Genomic DNA, 19,322 nt, shown 5'->3' on the forward strand with positions numbered 1-19,322 from the left:
GAGATGAGACGGCGCCATTGCACTCCAGACTCCATCTCAAAAAAAAAAAAAAAAAAAAAGGGACACTTTAACTTCAAGTAATCCCCTCCTGCTTTCCCATATACCTGTTGTTCAATATTTTAGATTTAGGTTTTTTTTTAATCCCCAGTAAATTACTATTGTTGTTGTTGCTTTATATCAGTTATTCTTTGGACTCATTCACATATTTATTTGCTTCCTTTTTTTTTTTTCTTTTTGAGATGGAGTTTCTCTCTTGTTGCCCAGGCTGGAGTGGGATGGCGCGATCTCAGCTCACTGCAACTTCCGCCTCCCAGGTTCAAGCAATTCTCCTGCCTCAGCCTCCAGAATAGCTGGGATTACAGGCGAGCACCACCACGCCGGGCTAATTTTTTGTATTTTTAGTAGAAACGATATTTCACCATGTTAGCCAGGCTGGTCTCGAACTCCTGACCTCAGGCTCATCTCAGCCTCCCAAAGTGCTGAGATTACAGGTGTGAGCCACTGTGCCCAGCCCTGCTTCCTATTCTTTCATCTCAATTCTTCCTTCTGGATTCAATTTTCTTATTCACTGAGGATCTATTGGTAAAATATGCTCTCAGGGTTTGTCTAAAAACATTTTCATTTTTCTCTCACTATTGTATGATAACTTAGCTGAATGCAGAGTTCTTGGTTGGCAGTTATTTTTCTGAGCACTTTGACTATATTATTCATTTTCTTATGATTTTTATTGTTGCTATAAAGAAGTCAGCAAGTCTAAATGTAGTTCCTTTATAAGTTACCTATCTTCTTTTCTCTGAACTCATTAAATATTTTCTCTTTGACTTCGGTGTTTCACAGTTTCATTACAATGAATCTAAAAGTCTTAAATGTCTAAAGGTCTTAAATGCCTCCTGTTTGAGAGGCTAATTTTATACTAGGCATCTCAATTCTTGAGAACAATAATAGAGTTTTTCTTTCTGTCTCTATGGGTTGACCTATTTATGAAAGTGGCACAGAACAAGAAATCAGAAAACCTAGGTCCTAACTAAACAAGCCCTGTAAAAATAAACAGCCTCCATTAAAAGGCTTGCACCAAAATGTGTTATATGTGTACTTAGTAAATATCTTCAATGCTCCCATCCTATAGGAATTGTACATGAGTCACCTCATTTTGTTCTGTGGCTGCTACATCTTTTAGTAAACTCAAGGTCTCCCTGCCTTCAAAGCACTCTAAACTGCACTCACTCTGCATCTATCACTTTTCTGACAGTTATTGGTGACAAGACTTTAAAAGGATATGAGCTATAAAATAAATATCCATGAGTTCACACTGATGTAAATACATAATTGAATAAACAGGAGGATAGGAGGGTGGTGAAGGTTGAAAAATTACCTATTGGCTACAATGTTCACTATTTGGGTGGTGAATACGCTAAAAGAGCAAGATTTCACCACTACGCAATATTTCTGTGTAACAAAACTACACTTGTACCCTCTGAATCTATTAAAGTAAAAATAAATTAATAAATGGGGGAAAGAGATACACTTCCTTATAGAAGAATCCCAAATAACTTTTGTAGATATTCCTCCCTCCAGGAGGCGGAGATCAATTCTAGCACCCCCCACCCACCCCCATCTTGGCTGTGGCTGAACTTAGTGACTTGCTTCCAAAGAGCAGAATAGACAAAGGGCAGTGGGAAGGACCTTTGCAGTGGAGAAACCTGACGGTCACCACCTCAGCCAGGTGATCAAGGTTAACATCTCCAGTGATGAATCATGGTGGTAGCAGCTACCCCTTGATGTAACGGAATGAAAAGGGCACATCTCCTCCATGGTATTCTTCCCCAGACTCCAGTTTAGTCATGAGAAAAACACTGGATGAACCCAAATTGAGGGACATCCTACAAAATACCTGACCAGTAGTTCTTAAAACTCTCAAGATCGTGAAAAACAAGGAAAGACCAACAAACTGTCACAGACCAGAGGAGACTAAGGAGACTAAATGCAAAATGTGGACTCCTGGATGGGATCTTGGAATGAAAAAAAAAATAAGGATACTACTGGAAAAGCTATTGAAATCCAAATGAAGTCTGGTGTTTAGCAAGTAATGTTGTGCTAATGTTGGTTTCTTAGTTTTGGCAAATGTACCATGGGTATGTAAAATAAGAATAGGGGAAACTGGATGATGAGTGTATGGGAATTCTCTGTGTTATCTTTGCAGCTTTTGTTAAAATCTAACACTATTCCAAAATAAAAAGAGTATTTTAAAAAATACGATCCAAAGAATTGAAAACAGGTATTCAAATAAATGCTTACATATGAATGTTGGTAACAGCAGTATTCATGATAATCAAAGGTTAAAACAACCCAAATGTCCATCAATGGATAAATAAAATGTGGTTTTTCTATACAATAGAATATTATTCAGTCATAAAAAGGAATGAAGTATTGATACATGCTACGATGTGAATGAATCTAGAAAACATCATGCTAAATGAAAGGAGTCAGATACACAAAGTCACATATTATATAACTCCATTTATATGAAATATCCAGAATAGATCAATCCATATAGAAAGTAGATTGGTGGTTGTCAAGGGCTGGGAGGAGGAGAAAAAGGGGAAGTTACTGCTTACAATGTATAGGCTTTTTTGAGGGGGTAATAAAAACGTTTTGGAACTAGATAGAGGTTATAGTAGTACAACATTGTAAATGTATTAAACGCCACTGAATTGTTCACTTTAAATGGTTAATTTTATGTTATGTGAATTTCACCTCAATTGGAAAAAAAAAAAAAAAAAGAATATGGCTGGGCATCGTGGCTCACACCTGAAATCCCAGCACTTTGGGAGGCTGAGGTGGGCAGATGACTTGAGCTTCCGGAGTTCAAGACTAGTCTGTGCAGCATGGCGAGACTCCGTCTCTACAAAAAATCAGCAGGCATGGTGGTGCGTGCCTGTAGTCCCAGCTACTCAGGAGGCTGAAGTGGGAGGATCATCTGAGCCTGGGAGGTCGAGGCTGCAATGAGCTGAGATTGTGCCACTGCACTCCAGCCTGGGCAATAGAGCAAGACCCTGTCGGGAAAAGAAAAAAAAAAAAAAAGGAATGTTACCTAAATGTTCTAAATGTTAGGTTTGACAAGAGTCTCAGCCAAGAAACAGAGAAGGAAGAAACAGATCTAGAGTAACCGATTGGCTAACTATCCTCCAGGCCCATCCTTAACAAGAAACTATAATGAGCAGGAGCTCGGAGTCTGTAGACCTAGGAAATAAAAATGCTGACATTTAGAAAAGCAGATATAAAAGAATGTAAGACCATTTTTCTAGGAAATTTTATGTGGATTACAATGCCAAAATAAAGTTCTTATTTAAGTCAGGAACATTTCTTCATTCTTCATGCTCTCCAACTTTTCTCATAACATATTTTTCCAATGATGAAGAACAGAATTATACACACCTAGAAGATAAACTCCATAAGGGAAACCCTATCTATCTTTTTTTGTACTGATCCCTTAGGGCCTACCATAATGCATGGTACATGGTGGACCATCAATAAAAGTTGGTTAAATATATTAATTTTGAAAACCATGGAATATACTAATGAGAAAATATTCTATTTTATTTTAGTAACTTTTAAAATAAACTTTGTAGCTGCAATAATTAATGTGCTTTTGTTCATCAATATACACATTTTAAAATCACAACGAACTCTTCTAATGCTATGGCAAGTTTTTGATAAATGTTTTAAAAACTTTTGTAAACCAAACTATATGATTTTATTTAATTTCAGCATGGGAAAAATCATTAGTTTTTAAACTCATTTACTCATACTGTTGAAATTCCATATCCCTTATTAGCATCCATAGGTTTTTGTCCATATTTACTGATATAGTATTTAGAATTTTTAAACAAAAAAATTTTTAGCTTACAATGCAGATAGAGTACTACCTGAACCTGGAGGATGCAATTTTTACTATTATAATTCTACTTGCCATTATGTGGCAGTGACTATAAACAGTAGCCAGTGATCCCCTTTTAGTGATTTATAGAAAAACACTGCATCTAGAGGAGGTAAGTTAAGCTAGCCTGGAGAGTTTAAAAGTTAAAACATATAAAAATCAAACTTTCCTTTATGTCTATGCATATTTTCAAAGAGAGACTAAATATAGCATTAAGTTGTGGCTTTTAAATATTTTTAGAATAACAATGTACTTGAAAGGCAGACTCTGCAAACAGACTGCCAGAGTTTGCTTCTCTTCTCCACTCATCACCGTGTGACCTCTGGCAAGTGTCTGATCCTCTAGACTCATGTCCTCAACTTTCGAGAAGGGTGACAACAGTACTGAACCCACAGGCTGTTCATGAGGACTACTAGAAGTAATTCACCTAAGGCATCCAAAACAGGGCTGTCAACTAACATCAACCATTTTTATTACTACTACCAAGATTACTTTGTAGCTTTGTGATAATTAAATGGAGAAGAGGTATTTTAAAAACTGTTTTTTGGCTGGGCGCCGTGGCTCACGCCTGTAATCCTAGCACTGTGGGAGGCCGAGGCAGGTGGATCACCTGAGGTCAGGAGTTCGAGGCCAGCCTGGCCAACATGGCAAAACCCTGTCTCTACTAAAAATACAAAAATTAGCTGGGCATAGTGGAAGGCGCCTATTATCCCAGCTACTTGGGAGGCTGAGGCAGGAGAATTGCTTGAACCCAAGGGGCACAGGTTGCCATGAGCAAAGATTGTGCCACTTCACTTCAGTCTGGGTGAAAGAGCAAAACTCTGTCAAAACAAAAAAACAAAAAACCTGTTTCTTTAAAGCACAAAGTTTTCCTCAAAAACTGATAAGTTGATTAACACTAAGCTATATTTTTATACAAAGAATTTCCTGCCAGGTTTATGAATATTTCCCATAAGGAATCATTTCAAGGATTTGAACTAGAAAGAAAAGTCAGTCCCAGTTACTTGGGAAGTTGAAGAAGAAGGATTGCTTGAGCCCAGGCGTTTGAGGCTATAGTGCACTATAATCATACCTGTGAATAGATTCTGCACTCCAGCCTGAGCAACATAGCAAGACCCTGTCTTGAAAGAAAAAGAAAAAAAGAGAAAAAAGAAAGAAAGAAAAGGGAGAAAAAGAAAGAAGAAAGAGAGAGAGGAAGGAAAGAAGGAAGAGAGAGGGAAATAAAGAGAAGAAACGAAAGAGAAAGAGAAAAAGAAAAAATGAAAGAAAAGAAGAAAGAGAAGAAAGAAAGAAAGAAAAACAGAAGAAAGAAGAAAAGAAGGAAGAGAAAGAAAGAGAAGAAAGAAGAAAGAAAGAGAGAAAAGAAAGAGAAGGAAAGAGACAGAGAAGAAAGAAAGAAAGAAAAATAAAGAAAAGTTTTAATTCAAAAATGAAAACCACAATGGTGGAATGGTGGAGGGAATACATTCTTCATGTTTATGCTTCATAGCAGCCACGGATATCAGCCCCAATAATTACTGATGACAAAGGATATCAATTTTAAAAATCAGTCATTCTTCCACTTAGAATTTTTTAATATAAGATCAGGAACCTTATATTCTTTCTGAGATACATGAAAAAATTCCCAAATGACATTGTTTCCTTTAATATTAATTTTAATAATTTTAAATGTTCTCAATAACATGTCTATATAAATAATTATTCATAAATAGATACCATGTGTCAGTAAGCCAGTAACATATGAATCTACACAAATAATTGCTCTATAGATGCAAGTGCCTTAGGAAGAATAACCTAAAGATACTTCTGTCAGCTGCGGGTGGAGTTGCTGTCTAGGCGAGACCTAGAACTGTAAGCCAGTCAGCAGGGATCCTTTCACCAATTCCACCATTTTCCATGCAGCCCAAGACAAAGCTCTCAATTTTGCTATGGCTGTGCATTCCTGTCTCTAGCAATTAAATAAACATTTGCCACTTATTCCAATAACAGAGATGCTGTGAGGATTCAAGAGATAATACTTGTTAAGAGCCATGACATGCTCATAAACATAAAACATCCCTGATAAAGATGGTGGTTGTTGCCCTGGCAGGCTCTGCTGAAGACATATGGTGATTGGTAGCATCAAGGGCAAGAAGGATAAGCCACCTCTGCAGCTCCAACGTGACCTCAGCCCAGGGTCTGGGGTGGACGGAGCCAGGTGGCCAGAGCAGGGTAGTGGCCCTACACGTGAGGTTCCTGAGGGCCGTTGATGAGAGCAAAGCTCTCAGGTCACCTCTTGTCTCCAGGTTCCAGGATAGCTGGAGGTCAATCCAAGGAAGATTCATTCAGCACTGGACAGCTCCCAGCCCAGCCAGTCCAGCTGAATGGAAGGCTGCCCTCCCAAGAGAAGCTGATGACTGTCAACAATGGCCTTTGTTCATTCTTCCAGAAAAGCAACACTGAAACCATGCTAAGCCCTTCAAGCTCTCTTAAATATTGAAAATAAGAAAAAGGCAGAGGAGATTTTTTAATCACTCACATACCAGCATTTGGAAACAGTCACTTTTTAAAAAATGTAAATGCGCTCCTCTGGTGCTGTGCATGAAAAAACAGAAAACTTTTCATTTTCCGTCTTTTGTTTTCATAAGGATAAAATGTGAAATAAACTTCCTTAATTTTCACTTCAGTGTTTGCAGCTTAGGATTCCATTAATATATCCTTTTCCCCTCGGTTGTGCAGGGTCCTCGTTTGCAGTCAGTTCATTCTGCACTGATGTATATTTCATTGCCCAAGGCTTAATTTTGATTTATTGTCCATCCATAAATTAGAAAAATATGCTCTGGAATTCCATCCCGCTGAAAAGCTGTGCCTGATGTCAGGGGACTGGGTGATATTTAAGATGTCAGAAATACATATTGGATTAGTGTGCTTTGTTTCCCCACAACAGCAGGTGTTTAATCATAGCTGATGGCTGAAGTTAAATGCATTAGGACAGCAGCAGCCAAGAAGATGGAGTTTTTCTAAACCATACAAACTCCAGGATAAATAACTCAAAACTAATTGTGTGTCCACATCTTAGATACATTTTTATTTACTTAATACATTAAACAATGAAAATAGCCTCTGGCACTTAACTTCATGTTTAAGAACCTGTACAAATATTTTATGTTAGTGAAGTGTTGGCTGTTTAAACATAATTACTATTTTCCTTACTAGCCCTCTGGCGGCTTTATAAAAAACATTTCTTAAAGCAGAAAAGAATAAAGGCTGAAATCTCTCAGTAATTCAGGGATAACGAATTTTCAGAGGTTGCTTTTTTTTTCTTAATATGATATGAATGCTTATATCTGCCTAAATGCCCATTTGCCATCATCCAAATGATGCTTCACATACTTACTGACCAGGCATTTTCCTTTCCTCTCTTTGTAAAGTACAGGTTCTCGCTGCCATTATGTTTATATCAATTAGAGGTCTATGTGTATAGAAAAATGATCAGGCTTGGTGTGGAGCAATTTAGCTGGAGGCTGGAGAGAAGACGCTTAGGAGAGCAAACATTTTCAAGGTGCAACCGGTGACCTGTAACAAGCTGGGGAGATTCATGGCAAGAATCGTATATTTTGACACAACAGTGATTTGATTAAAAGAGAAAGTAATGGGTTTAAACAGTCGCTATGAGGATGTAGCCAGACTTTGGTAGCTTTTTGCAATTTACTTTACAGACCAGTGATGGAGCAGAAGAGAGGACCTTTGCTACTGAAAAGGAAAGGCCACTTGGATTTGAAAACAAATATAAGCAAAAATTGAGTGGCTGAAACTAGTTTTTTCCCTTCCAGCCTTTCCTTTAACACACATCTATGGAGGAGGAGGCAGGGTAATATCAAGGCAAAAAGAAAATATTAAGATCATTTTGAGAATAGGATTAGAACTGGATTTAATTTTGCTTGGATATTTAAAAAAATAATTATTTTTGGTGTCAGGCTCAACTGAATCAGTCTGAAAAGAAAAGGGAAAATGTAATTCTCTGCATTTTGAGAAAAATTAGAATTTATATTAGAAAATTGAAATAGTTAATTTGTTTCACTTAGATAAGCAGTTTGATTCCTCAAAATAGTTAACATCCCTAGGGTCAATGTAGCATCAAATTTAATTTTAATATAGTAGTTGGGAATACAATAGTGTGATTTTGAATTTAATAGGTTAAAAAGAATTTTAATAGAACCTTAAGTTAACAAGTAAAAGTTACAATACAATAGAATGATCCTATTAATGTAAGAATACAAGAGAAAACACAATGAAAGACACGCTGTGTATGTATATAGATCCCAGAATAACTATGACCCCCATAAAAAAGGATCTGAAAATGAACCCAACAGTGATTACCTCTGAGGAGAGAATTTTAACTGTTTACTCTGTATACTCTGGTGTTGTATGATTTTATTTATAATAATAATAATATAACATTATTATAATGTTTTGAGATACAACTTATATAAATTAATTTTCAAAGAGTTCCAGTAGCTGGGCGCGGTGGCTCACCCCTGTAATCCCAGCACTTTGGGAGGCCGAGGCGGGCTGATCACGAGGTCAGGAGATTGAGACCATCCTGGCCGACATGGTGAAACCCTGTCTCTACTAAAAATACAAAAATTGGCCAGGCATAGTGGCATGTGCCTGTAATCCCAGCTACTCAGGAGGCTGAGACAGGAGAATCACTTGAACCTGGGAGGCAGAGGTTGCAGTGAGCTGAGATCGCTCCACTGCACTCCAGCCTGGCAACCGAGCGTGACTCCATCTCAAAAAAAAAAAAAAAAAGGAAAAAAGAAAAAAGAGTTCCAGTAAAGGTTTGTTTTTAAGGAAAAAAGAGGCCTATTCCCTATTTTGATACATACATTGTGCCTGAAAAGAAATCAGTCATGATTACTTTTGTTATAACTATGTGTTGAATGAGATAGTCATCATTGAATGTTGTTATAATAAACTACTTGAAAAAAAGTTTTAAAATTACAGTCCTGATAAGGTGTGCATGTGGAGCAAACTGTTAAAACAAACGTCTCTTGGTGCCTTGGTTTTCTCATTGGAAGCTGATTTCTTCTTCCTTCATTCCCCACCCTCGCTGACCATGGTAGGTAGCTGCTTTAATCATTAAGCATTTATTATAATAGGCAATTCGCTCCTTTAAAACAACACTAAAAATATCAAGGTACTAAGACAGCTCTTTGTTTCAGAATTTCTTATAATAATATTCTGATTGATAAAATTTATGTTTTTCACAACTCTGATTTTTAAAGTGATAGTTGGGTGCTTTTGTTAAAAAAAAGAATGTTCTATAATGAATTTCTCATTTGTTGACATCATTTCATACACTTCAATATCTTTTTTCTATTTTGCAACTGATATCCCAAAGTTCTTCAACACTTCAAAGTTCTTCATTGTATTTTAGCCCAATGAGTGTAATATTACTAGGAGAAAAAAAGTAAATATGGGGACTTAAGACTCACTTTAAGCTGCTTCATATGATTTCTAACATTTTTAGTCTGAGTGTTATAGGTCAGGCTCCCCAGGAAATAGACTCTGAGATGAAGATTTCTTGCAAGAGGTTTACTGGAGGGTGCTCTTGGAGTTACCCCTGAGCAGGGAGAGCAGGAAACAGGAATGGGTGGAAGGAGAAGTTGAGGCCATGCGGTCGCTTCAGCTGGTCTACAGAGAGCTCAGGGGCCCAGATGATCCTGCAGAGTTGTTCCCCCTTTGACAGCCACTGGATGCGGGCTGACTCCTGGAAGGGAGTGTCACTTTTGGCAAGGCAGCTCTCTTTGGCATAGGACAATTCCTGGAGAGATATTTTGTTAAGAGCTTTCAGCAAACAACACTTCCAGCAGTTCTAGGAATAAATGCCTTGGTCTTAAAGAGGGGCTCAGAGTGGTGCACCCTGTACCCACCACACCAAGTTTCCAGATTTCACTTTCTGCATTTCCAGCCACAAAGAACAACATTCATTCAGTTGTGGCTAGAGTATCTCTCCCAAACGAAGGGCAGAAGGGAGCAACATTCATTGTGGAAAACTATGAAAGGACCATAATTCCAAGGCATTTTTCATAAAGGAGGCTAAAAGTAGAAGAGGAAAAACCCATTCCATTATTGTCAAGGAAGCAAGAAAGAGAATGACTTACTGGTTGGCTTACACTAAAAATCTAACATTTTGTTCCAAATTTGCTTGATTCTGTCATACTGCATTGCTAGTCTTCTGGTTATTTCTTGCATTTGTATCATAGAAATAATTAACAACATCCTAAGAAGGGGCCTAGAGACTATTAAGTGTAATTTTCTATGGTGCATGACATAGTAAGGCTCATAGATGAATCCCATGAAGTAGCTGATGTTTTGGTCAGTAAGCAAGACTGGAGGACATCAGCCACTCATGATTGTTTTCCCAGTTTTCTGTTCCAAAGATATCTGGTTCCAAGAGGAGATAGTACAGATGAAGTGGATTTACAGAGCAAATGGGGAAATTGGGTTTTATCAAATGCTCAGGGACCAAGAAAGATGTTTTCTGGACAGGGAAGAGTGTTGTCGACCTGTTCCCATCAACATATGGCAACTTGAACTGTGACTCTGCCTTGGCAGCCTGGAAATGAACTGGGCACATTTTGAAGCAAATGACACTAATTAAGATTTGCTGAGGTATGTGGGAAGGAGAAAATATAAATGTTTTAAAGAGCTTGTTCACAGGAATGTTTATTTAACCTGCGGTAGACTAAGTAGAAAACACTTAAATCTTAAAAGGAAAATGCTTCACATGTTATGTATTCCTAATCCATCACAAAGAAAATAAGATTCCACAAACATTGCCAAAACAGTAGTCCTCCTCGGCTGGGCGCGGTGGCTCACACCTGTAATCCCGGCACTTTGCGAGGCCAAGGTGGACGGATCACTAGGTCAGGGGATCGAGACCATACTGGCTAACACGGTGAAACCCTGTCTCTACTAAAAATGCAAAAAATTAGCCACGCATGGTGGCGGGCACCTGTGGTCCCAGCTACTTGGGAGGCTGAGGCAGGAGAGTGGCGTGAACCTGGGAGTCAGAGCTTGCAGTAAGCAGAGATTGCGCCACTGCACTCCAGCCTGGGCAACAGAGCAAGACTCTGTCTCAAACAAACTAACTGACAGTAGTCCTCGTCCAGACAGAGTCTTTTAAGGAGAACCCAACCCTTCCTGTTCTAACACATAGAAAAATGAAGGTACACAAAAGAAATACCTGTTCCTAAACATCTCCACAACATTAACACGCCAACTTACATGTTTGTAACCATATAAATGGTTTGACGGGGGCAGTAGATATGCAAATACTATAAGGCAAAAAAAAAAGTGCAGGGAATTGTTTACAATTCTTGTGCTATGATTTTAATGTTTGTCCGCTCTAAAACTCATGCTGAAATGTAATTGTCGTTGTGATGGTATTGGGATGTGGAACCTTAAAGAGGTGTTTAGGTCACAAGGATTCCACCTTCATGAATGAACTGAAACTATTCATGAGAGGCAGCTTGTTATCATGGGAGTGGGTTTGGCCCTTCTTGCACTCTCTCTCTCTCTCTACCCCCCTTGCTTCTGTCATGTGATGTCTTCCACCATGTTATAGCACAGCAAGAAGGCCCTCGCCAGATACTGGCACATTGATATTGGATTTCCCAGCCTCCACAACTGTGAGTGGATAAATTTCTGTTTATTAAAAATCACCCAGCCTTAGGTGTTTGGTTATAGCAGCATAGAATGAACATCTTGAAAGATCTAGGATTGGGTCCTGAAATCAATCATCCTTGAACTTGATATTGGAATCTCTCATTTTTGTTTCTTTAAAGTTTATCTCTTGAAGACGGTTTGTGTGGTAAAAGTAAATTTGAAAAGATAAGTGATGAAAAGTATGTGGAGGCAAAGAAGGAGAGATAGGGAGCAAGGAGGAAAATAAACAAAGAAAAGTGATTACAACGCGATGGCCCAATAATCATTATAATAGCACATATAAGTTGAGTGCCCTCTGAGATTTCCTTCTCTGAGGTGCACATGCATTACCTTAATAATTCAAGCAATTAACTCTGTGAAGTTGGTACTGTCCTTATCTCCATTTTTGCTGATGAGGAAGCTGAGGCTTGATGAGGCTAAGCAGTTGTGTAGCACAGATAGGAGGTGGTACCAATGAAACTATAGCTCAAGAAGGCCACTTCTGTGTAAGAGCTTCATCTCCCTATGCATCTATAGACTCTCGAAGGTTAGGGCTAAAGAGCCCTTCAAGATCCAGAGACCATTCTGCCCAAGCATCTCCTACTGCAGGCAAGGAAACTGAGGCCCAGAGCAAAAGACAAGCCAGCTCTAAATTGCCTCTTTGGTTGTGTATGTTGTCTTCCAGAAAGATATGTAATTAAATGATAAATGATATTGTGGTCTGCAATATTTCCATTTGCCCTGGTAATAAATCATCAGGACGTGGAAATGTCCTAGGTTTTGTGACCAGACCCACAGTCTTTTCTGGTGCAGATGGCAGAACTAAGCTTGCTAAAGAAAACATTTTGGATGCCCAGATTCCCTTGAATGGGGTTTCTGGGGATCGGCTGAATCAGGGCCTAATTTCTCCTGGAGCTCTGAAGTCATTGTAAGCTGGAACAATGACAGCAGTCCCAGCCACCTACAGAGAAGACCTGATAATACTAAAAGTCTGGGATTGATTTTTAGGAAGACTCTTGGTGTTTCCGAGGGCCACAGCAACAACATGACTGTGTTAGTCATGCATTCGTGGGATTAGAGCTGCCTCAGGCAGGGACTCAGATTATGGATGAGGCCAACCTCAAAAAGACCCTGGCCAATTATTTTTATTTCTGGAGCAAGGAACATTTGAAAACTTATAATTTATTCAATTATGGAACTGGGTTGCCCTGTAACCTGCTTTACATCACCCAGAATGATTTCTGAGCTTGACAAGGGTAACTCTTGGTCAAAAACTTAAGTGGTGAGAGAAAACAGAATTACATTTTATGGTTTGAGTGTTTCCATTCAAAGGCTGAGAAGCACTGCATATGCTAAACAAGGTCAGCTTTTCCTGTTCCTCTCTTATAAGGAATTCTTAGCAACTCTGAAAAATCATCATATATTTATTCATCAAACATTGATGCAACCTAAGGCTGGAGGAATTTACTTCGGTAACTGATTTGTAGTCACCCAGTGGTTTGGTGGGACATTCTGTGCTACAACTTATATATTCCAAGTCCAATGTTTTACATCCTAAAAATATGCCAGCTCTGTCTCTTAAGCTTCATTGTTTCAAGATCATTTCCTGTTGCTAAGTTTCCAAGAGTCTGCCCTTCGCTTACTCCAGAAACATCCTGTGCTTTATGCAGAAAGAAGTCAGTAAGAGCAGTCACACTATCCTTCCTGCTTTGGAAAAGCCCCAGGTCTGTCTGTTAACCTTCTCTTGTCTTCCTGAACGAGAGAAAAGCCTTGGAATATTGTGATGTCATTTTATTTTATTTTATTTTATTTTTTTTAGACAGAGTCTCATCTGTCACCCAGGCTAGAGTACAGTGGCGCGATCTCGGCTCACTGCAGCCTCCACCTCCCGGGTTCCAGCGATTCTCCTGCCTCAGCATCCTGAGTAGCTGGGATTACAGGCTCCCACCACCATGCCCGGCTATTTTTTTTGTATTTTTAGTAGAGACGGGGTTTTATCATGTTTGCCAGGCTGGTCTTGAATTCCTGACCTCAGGTGATCCATCTGCCTCAGCCTTCCAAAGTGCTAGGATTACAGGCATGACCGCGCCCAGCCTGTGATGTCATTTTATATTGCTCAAATTTGTATAGTCTTAAAAGGACACAGAATGTTACGTAGTGACATGACCTTGGACTGTGAAAATGACACAATGACTCCCATCTCATGATATTGTTGTGAAGCATAATAATATAAGTATACACTGCCTGGCATATACTAGATGCCCAATAAATAATAGCAACCATTATTATCAATTTTCTAAAAGATAAAGGATATTTGCAGAGAAGATGTTCTATAAAATACTCAGCATAAAAGGGTAGAAAACCATGTATAAATTGTAAATGAAACTTTAGCTTAGACTTCCTTGGGCTGTGGACAAGCATCTCTAGGCTGTAGCCACCCACCTGGGTCCTGAAGAAAGTTCCAGGGGGAGACAAACAGAAGTAAAGTAAAGGGCTTCTTTTTTTTTTTTTTTTGAGACGGAGTTTCACGCTGTCGCCCAGGCTGCAGTGCAATGGCACCATCTCGGCTCACTGCAACCTCTGCTTCCCGGATTCAAGTGATTCTCGTGCCTCAGCCTCCTGAATAGCTGGGATTATAGGCACTCGCCACCAGGCCTGGCTAATTTTTGTTGTTGTTTTTTTTTTAATAGAGATGGGTTTTCGCCATGTTGGCCAGTCTGGTCTCGAACTCCTGAACCCAGGTGATCTGCCAGCCTCAGCCTCCCAAAGTACTGGGATTACAGGCATGAGCCACTGTGCCAGGCCTGTAAAGGGCTTCTAATGAGGAGGTGATTTCCCCAACTGTCCCAGCACCCTCCAAAACCAAAAATGAATCAAAACGCCCTCTCTACCACCCTTTCCTACCCCCTCACCCTGTTCTTGAGCAGAACTGAAGACACAGACTTTAGTCTGGGCTCCCTAAACCAAAATGTTCCAAATCACAACTTCAGGGCTTTCTAAATTGGCAGCTCAAGACCCCGTTGCCCCCCATACACTTCTGACTTATGTAGATGTTTGATAATTCTTTAAAAAGTGAGCTGCTAAGTTCACATGACAGTTCTACCTCGTTTCTATGGTGATCACTTTCTGTAAGGCCTACAAAGATTTCAGCCCACTTGTTAGCCCACTTAGGCAAAGCTGTATGTATGGAAGACGCTCTGTTGCTTGTTTTAGTTCAATTGCACTTGCTTAAGAATAAATCCAGGCTAACACCCATTTCTAACAGGGAACTAGAAAGAGATGTAGAAAATTGGGCATGCAATATGTAAAAGCCTAAACACAAAGTAGAAGCTGTGGAAAGAAACGTGAAAAAATAAAAACAGTTACGTTAGAATGGCAGGGTTGTGGAAGACTTCTTATAAAACATATGTGAATTTGGTACAATATTATTTTTAGAATTGACAAAATCCCAGCATTGAGAGTCGGGAACAGCAATCTTCTAAAAGACTTTTAAAATAAAAATCAGGCTGGGCATGTTGTCTCGCACCTATAATCCCAGCACTTTGGGAGGCCCAGGCAGGTGGATCACTTGAGGTCAGGAGTTCAAGACCAGCCCGGCCAACATGATAAAATCCCATCTGTATCAAAAAAATACAAAAATTAGCTGGGTGTGGAGGTGCACGCCTGTAATCCCACCTAATCAGGAGGCTGAGGCAGGAGAATTGCTTGAACTCAGGTAGCAAAGGTTACAGTGAGCTGAGATCACACCACTGCACTGAGCAACAGAGTGACATTCCATCTCAAAATAAATAAGTTAATTAATTAAATAAAAGTTAATTAATTAAATAAAAATCAAATGTTTCTGGCAACGTAAAAGGAAGCACCATTATAATGCACACTGCCTTATTTTTCCAGCTCTAAATATGCAATGATATACACACTAAACGAATGGGGCTTTTCCTGTATACACTAGAAAAAGCGAACATATTCCTATTATTACTAGTGATATAGCATTGGCAAAAGAGGCCTCTATCTCAGTTTTCCTTTTTATAATAATTAATTCTAACATTTTGACATGCAGGTGACACAGAACAAGAAAGGAAAGCTTATGAATTCAAAGACAAAATTGGTATCTAAAAACATCTAGACAAGGCCAGGATAAAGGGTCATCTTCAACAGGAAGGCATTTAATAGGTACTAATGTAAAGCCCTACACTTCGATACAAAAAATTATCTGCCTAAGTACAAAGGTCAAACATTTTTAGCCAGAACAAGTAGAATAGATTTAGGGTTTTTATTGATCACAAGTTGAGTAGAAGTAAACAGTGTGTTAGAGCCGCCTTAAGGACTAAAGTAATTTAGTTTCCACTTCCAGAACCAGGAAGATGACTAATTTCCCGCAATAAACAAATAAACTCAAAATTTGAATATGGTCTTCAGACCTTGGATGAGCTGATTTTCCTCAGAGGATCCAAGTAAGGTTCTATCCTATTCTATGATTCTAGCCTCTCAATTTCTGCTATACACCAAGGGTTTAGAATTCAGAATACATAGACTTGATAGAGGGTCTATGAATGGGTTTCAAGAAGCCTGCAAACCCTCTAATGTCATATGTAAAATGTACTACTTTCCATGAAATTCTAATGCAAAGAATTTAGAAACCCATGTTCTAGACCAGGGAATTTCAAAGGGTAGTGTCCACCCCAAAAAGGCAGTACATTGGCACTCAAACAATTGTTCCAGGTCCTTCAGAACACATCCCAGTGTTCCATCAGATATTCATGTAGGCGAAAAAGCCTTTGATAATTATCCAGCTCCATTTCTCATATGAGCACAAAGTGTTTTTACCTAGTTTTAATGTACATTAAATTTTCCAGGAATACAACTACCATGTACACAGTTTTGTCTGGAACCTGACGAAGAGTTGCTCACCATTTTGGAAAATCATGTTATGGACAACAATGCAATGTAGCTCTTGGGCTTTGAGTTCTCCCAAACACAGCTGTCACATTTGGATGATTCTACATGCATGAGGAAATATCCTTATTCAGCCCTTATTTCATAATGTTGATTATAAAGCAAAAGAGTCAACAACAATCAACTGAAAGCTTTCTCTTAAATCAACATTTGTTATAAAGTGATGTGATCACCTGTAATCCCAGCACTTTGGGAGGCTGAGGCAGGAGGATCACTTGAGCTCAGGAGTTTAAGATCAGCCTGGGCAATATGGCAAAACCCCATCTTAACAAAAAAATACAAAAATTAACTGGGCGTGGTGGCACGTGCCTGTAGTCTTAGCTACTCAGGAGGCTCAGGTGGGAGGATCACTTGAGCCCACAAAGATTGAGGCTGCAGTGAGCCAAGATGGCACCACTGCACTCCAGCCTGGGCAATAGAGTGAGGGCCTGTCAAAAAAAAAAAAGAAAGGCCTTGAGATTATTTGATTACCTCATTCCTTAGTTGTTTTGATGGAGAATGTACCCATTGAAACATGTGTTTTACCGTATTTTTGTTATATTATACCTTATGTGCTGTTGTTTATAGTTAGGCCCTCATGTTTTTGCCTCTCTTTGTTTTCTTCCTTCCTTCTAACTTCTCTTTTTCTAAATCACATGTAGGATATATTATTCAATATTTTTATTTGGAATAGTAAAAGATATTACAACTTTTTTCTTTTTCTTTCTTTCTTTCTTTTTCTTTTCTTTTTTTTTTTTTTTTTTTCTGAGACACGATCTCACTCTGTTGCTCAGGCTGGAGTGCAATGGCACAATCACGTCTCACTGCAGCCTGGACCTCCCAGGCTCAAGTGATCCTTCTGCCTCAGCCTCCTGAGTAGCGGGGACTACAGGCGTGTGCCACTATGCCCAGCTAATTTTTGTATTTTTTGGGTAGAGACGGGGTCTCACTGTGTTGCCCAGGCTGGTCTCGAACTCCTGGGCTCAAGAGATCCTCCCACCTTAGCTTCCCAAAGAACTGGGATTACAGCCGTGAGCCACCGCGCTGGGCATTAGGAAGTATTTGTTATGAAAAGAGGGTTGCTGCCACCCAACGCTGTTGAGAATCGCTACTCAAGACACGTGTCCTCAAGTTCAATTTCCAAAATTTCCTGGAAACTGTTTTATGTTACTTCACTGTCAGAAGACCCAGCACTGGTATGCGAAGGGAGGTCTGAGCGCCTCAGAAACAACATGTAAAACACACTCACGCACACACACCCCCAAACCACCCCGTCCTCTGGGGAAGAGGGTCCCTCTGCCTGATTCCCTGGAGATGGCTCCCCGCCCAAGGCCCAGCTCTCTTCTCCTGGACGCCACCTCCCCGGAGCTGGGGGCCCGGGCTCCGCAATGGCTGCGAAGTTTCACCGATGCCGCAGGCCTAAGGCCACCCTTGGTCCCAAACCCAGCGCCGGGACGCGCGCCCCAGCCGCGTCGGAGCTGCCATGGCCGCATGATTAAGGGCCACGGTGGCCCCTGACTTTCTCTTATTAATGTTTTTTTTTTAATTGTAAATCATTACTCAGCTCAGCTCAGTCGCCAGGCAAACTGTGTTTAATAAATTAGCTTAATCTATTCCGCAAGTGGTTTGTGAGTGCTGTGTTTCCTCTGGTTAAGGAAAACATTTATATTCTCTCTCCTTGCCCTGCGTTCCTGGGCTCCCGGAGTCGCTACCCAGGCCGGGCGCACGGGGAGGCCTGGAGCGGGAGGCTGTCGGCCCGCCGCTCGCGGGAACCCCCACCTCGGGCGGCCGGGAGGGCAGTTGGTGGCCGCGTGGCCTCTTTGTCCCCGTCAGCCCGAGGCGGCGCTGGTGCCCACCCGGCCTCCCCGTAGCCCAGCCCCGCGCCTCCGCCCCGGGCCGCGCGCATTCCCCTCTTCCAGAGAGGCCTCTTTAACGGCTCCCCATGAAATAATCATTCATTATGTCACCAGGAGGGAAGAAAGGGAGTGTAAGTGTCTTGATGGGATTAGAGGAAACCCCCGCAGAGATGATTTAGGGGCCGTGATAATTCATTTAATAGGGGCCTGGGGCAAATTGCTAGACAGGGAAATGGAACTGAAGCAGCTCGAAAGGGCGCCCGGCAAGGCTGTGGCGGGGGAGCCGGCTTCATTAGCAATATTTAAGAGATTTCATTTAAGAATGAGTCATAAAATGCAGTACTATTTTATCCACCTGGTTTGGTGGCCTTTAGCTTTCCTCTGCATGAATATTAAATTTGAAATGGCACTACAGCAACACATTTTGGAAAGTGTTCTTTGGGCGGTTATTTGTATGGTTGGTTTAGTTTCTCGTTTGTTAACCTTTTAAAATGAATATCATTGAAAATGGATAACTGTACAACCAGAACTCGGAAAACATTAGGGGGAATATAATGCTTTAGAATAGGTTGTTACTAAACTGGGTAAAGGATTTAAGTTTTTATTGATCAAAACACAAAAGGCATAGAGAGCAAGTCAGTAAATGGCAAATTACTTTGACAATTCCCAATTTTCATGCAGATTTTGTGAAGCTGTCCCATTCAAAGCCACCCCCAGAGGCCCGGAGGAGACCATAAAGCTGCGAACACAGCCGGGACCTGCCCACTGACACACTGAAGAGTCAACACAATTCAGGAAAGCACTTTTAAAGAGTTTTTTCTTGGACAGATGACATTCGGTTTTGTTTCTGAGAGGCAAGGACAATCTCTAGTTCGATTGTAGAACTATTTCCTTCAAATGTA

The sequence above is a fragment of the Pongo abelii genome, chromosome 4, assembly GCF_028885655.2.
Source record: "Pongo abelii isolate AG06213 chromosome 4, NHGRI_mPonAbe1-v2.0_pri, whole genome shotgun sequence".
Lineage (NCBI taxonomy): Eukaryota > Metazoa > Chordata > Mammalia > Primates > Hominidae > Pongo > Pongo abelii.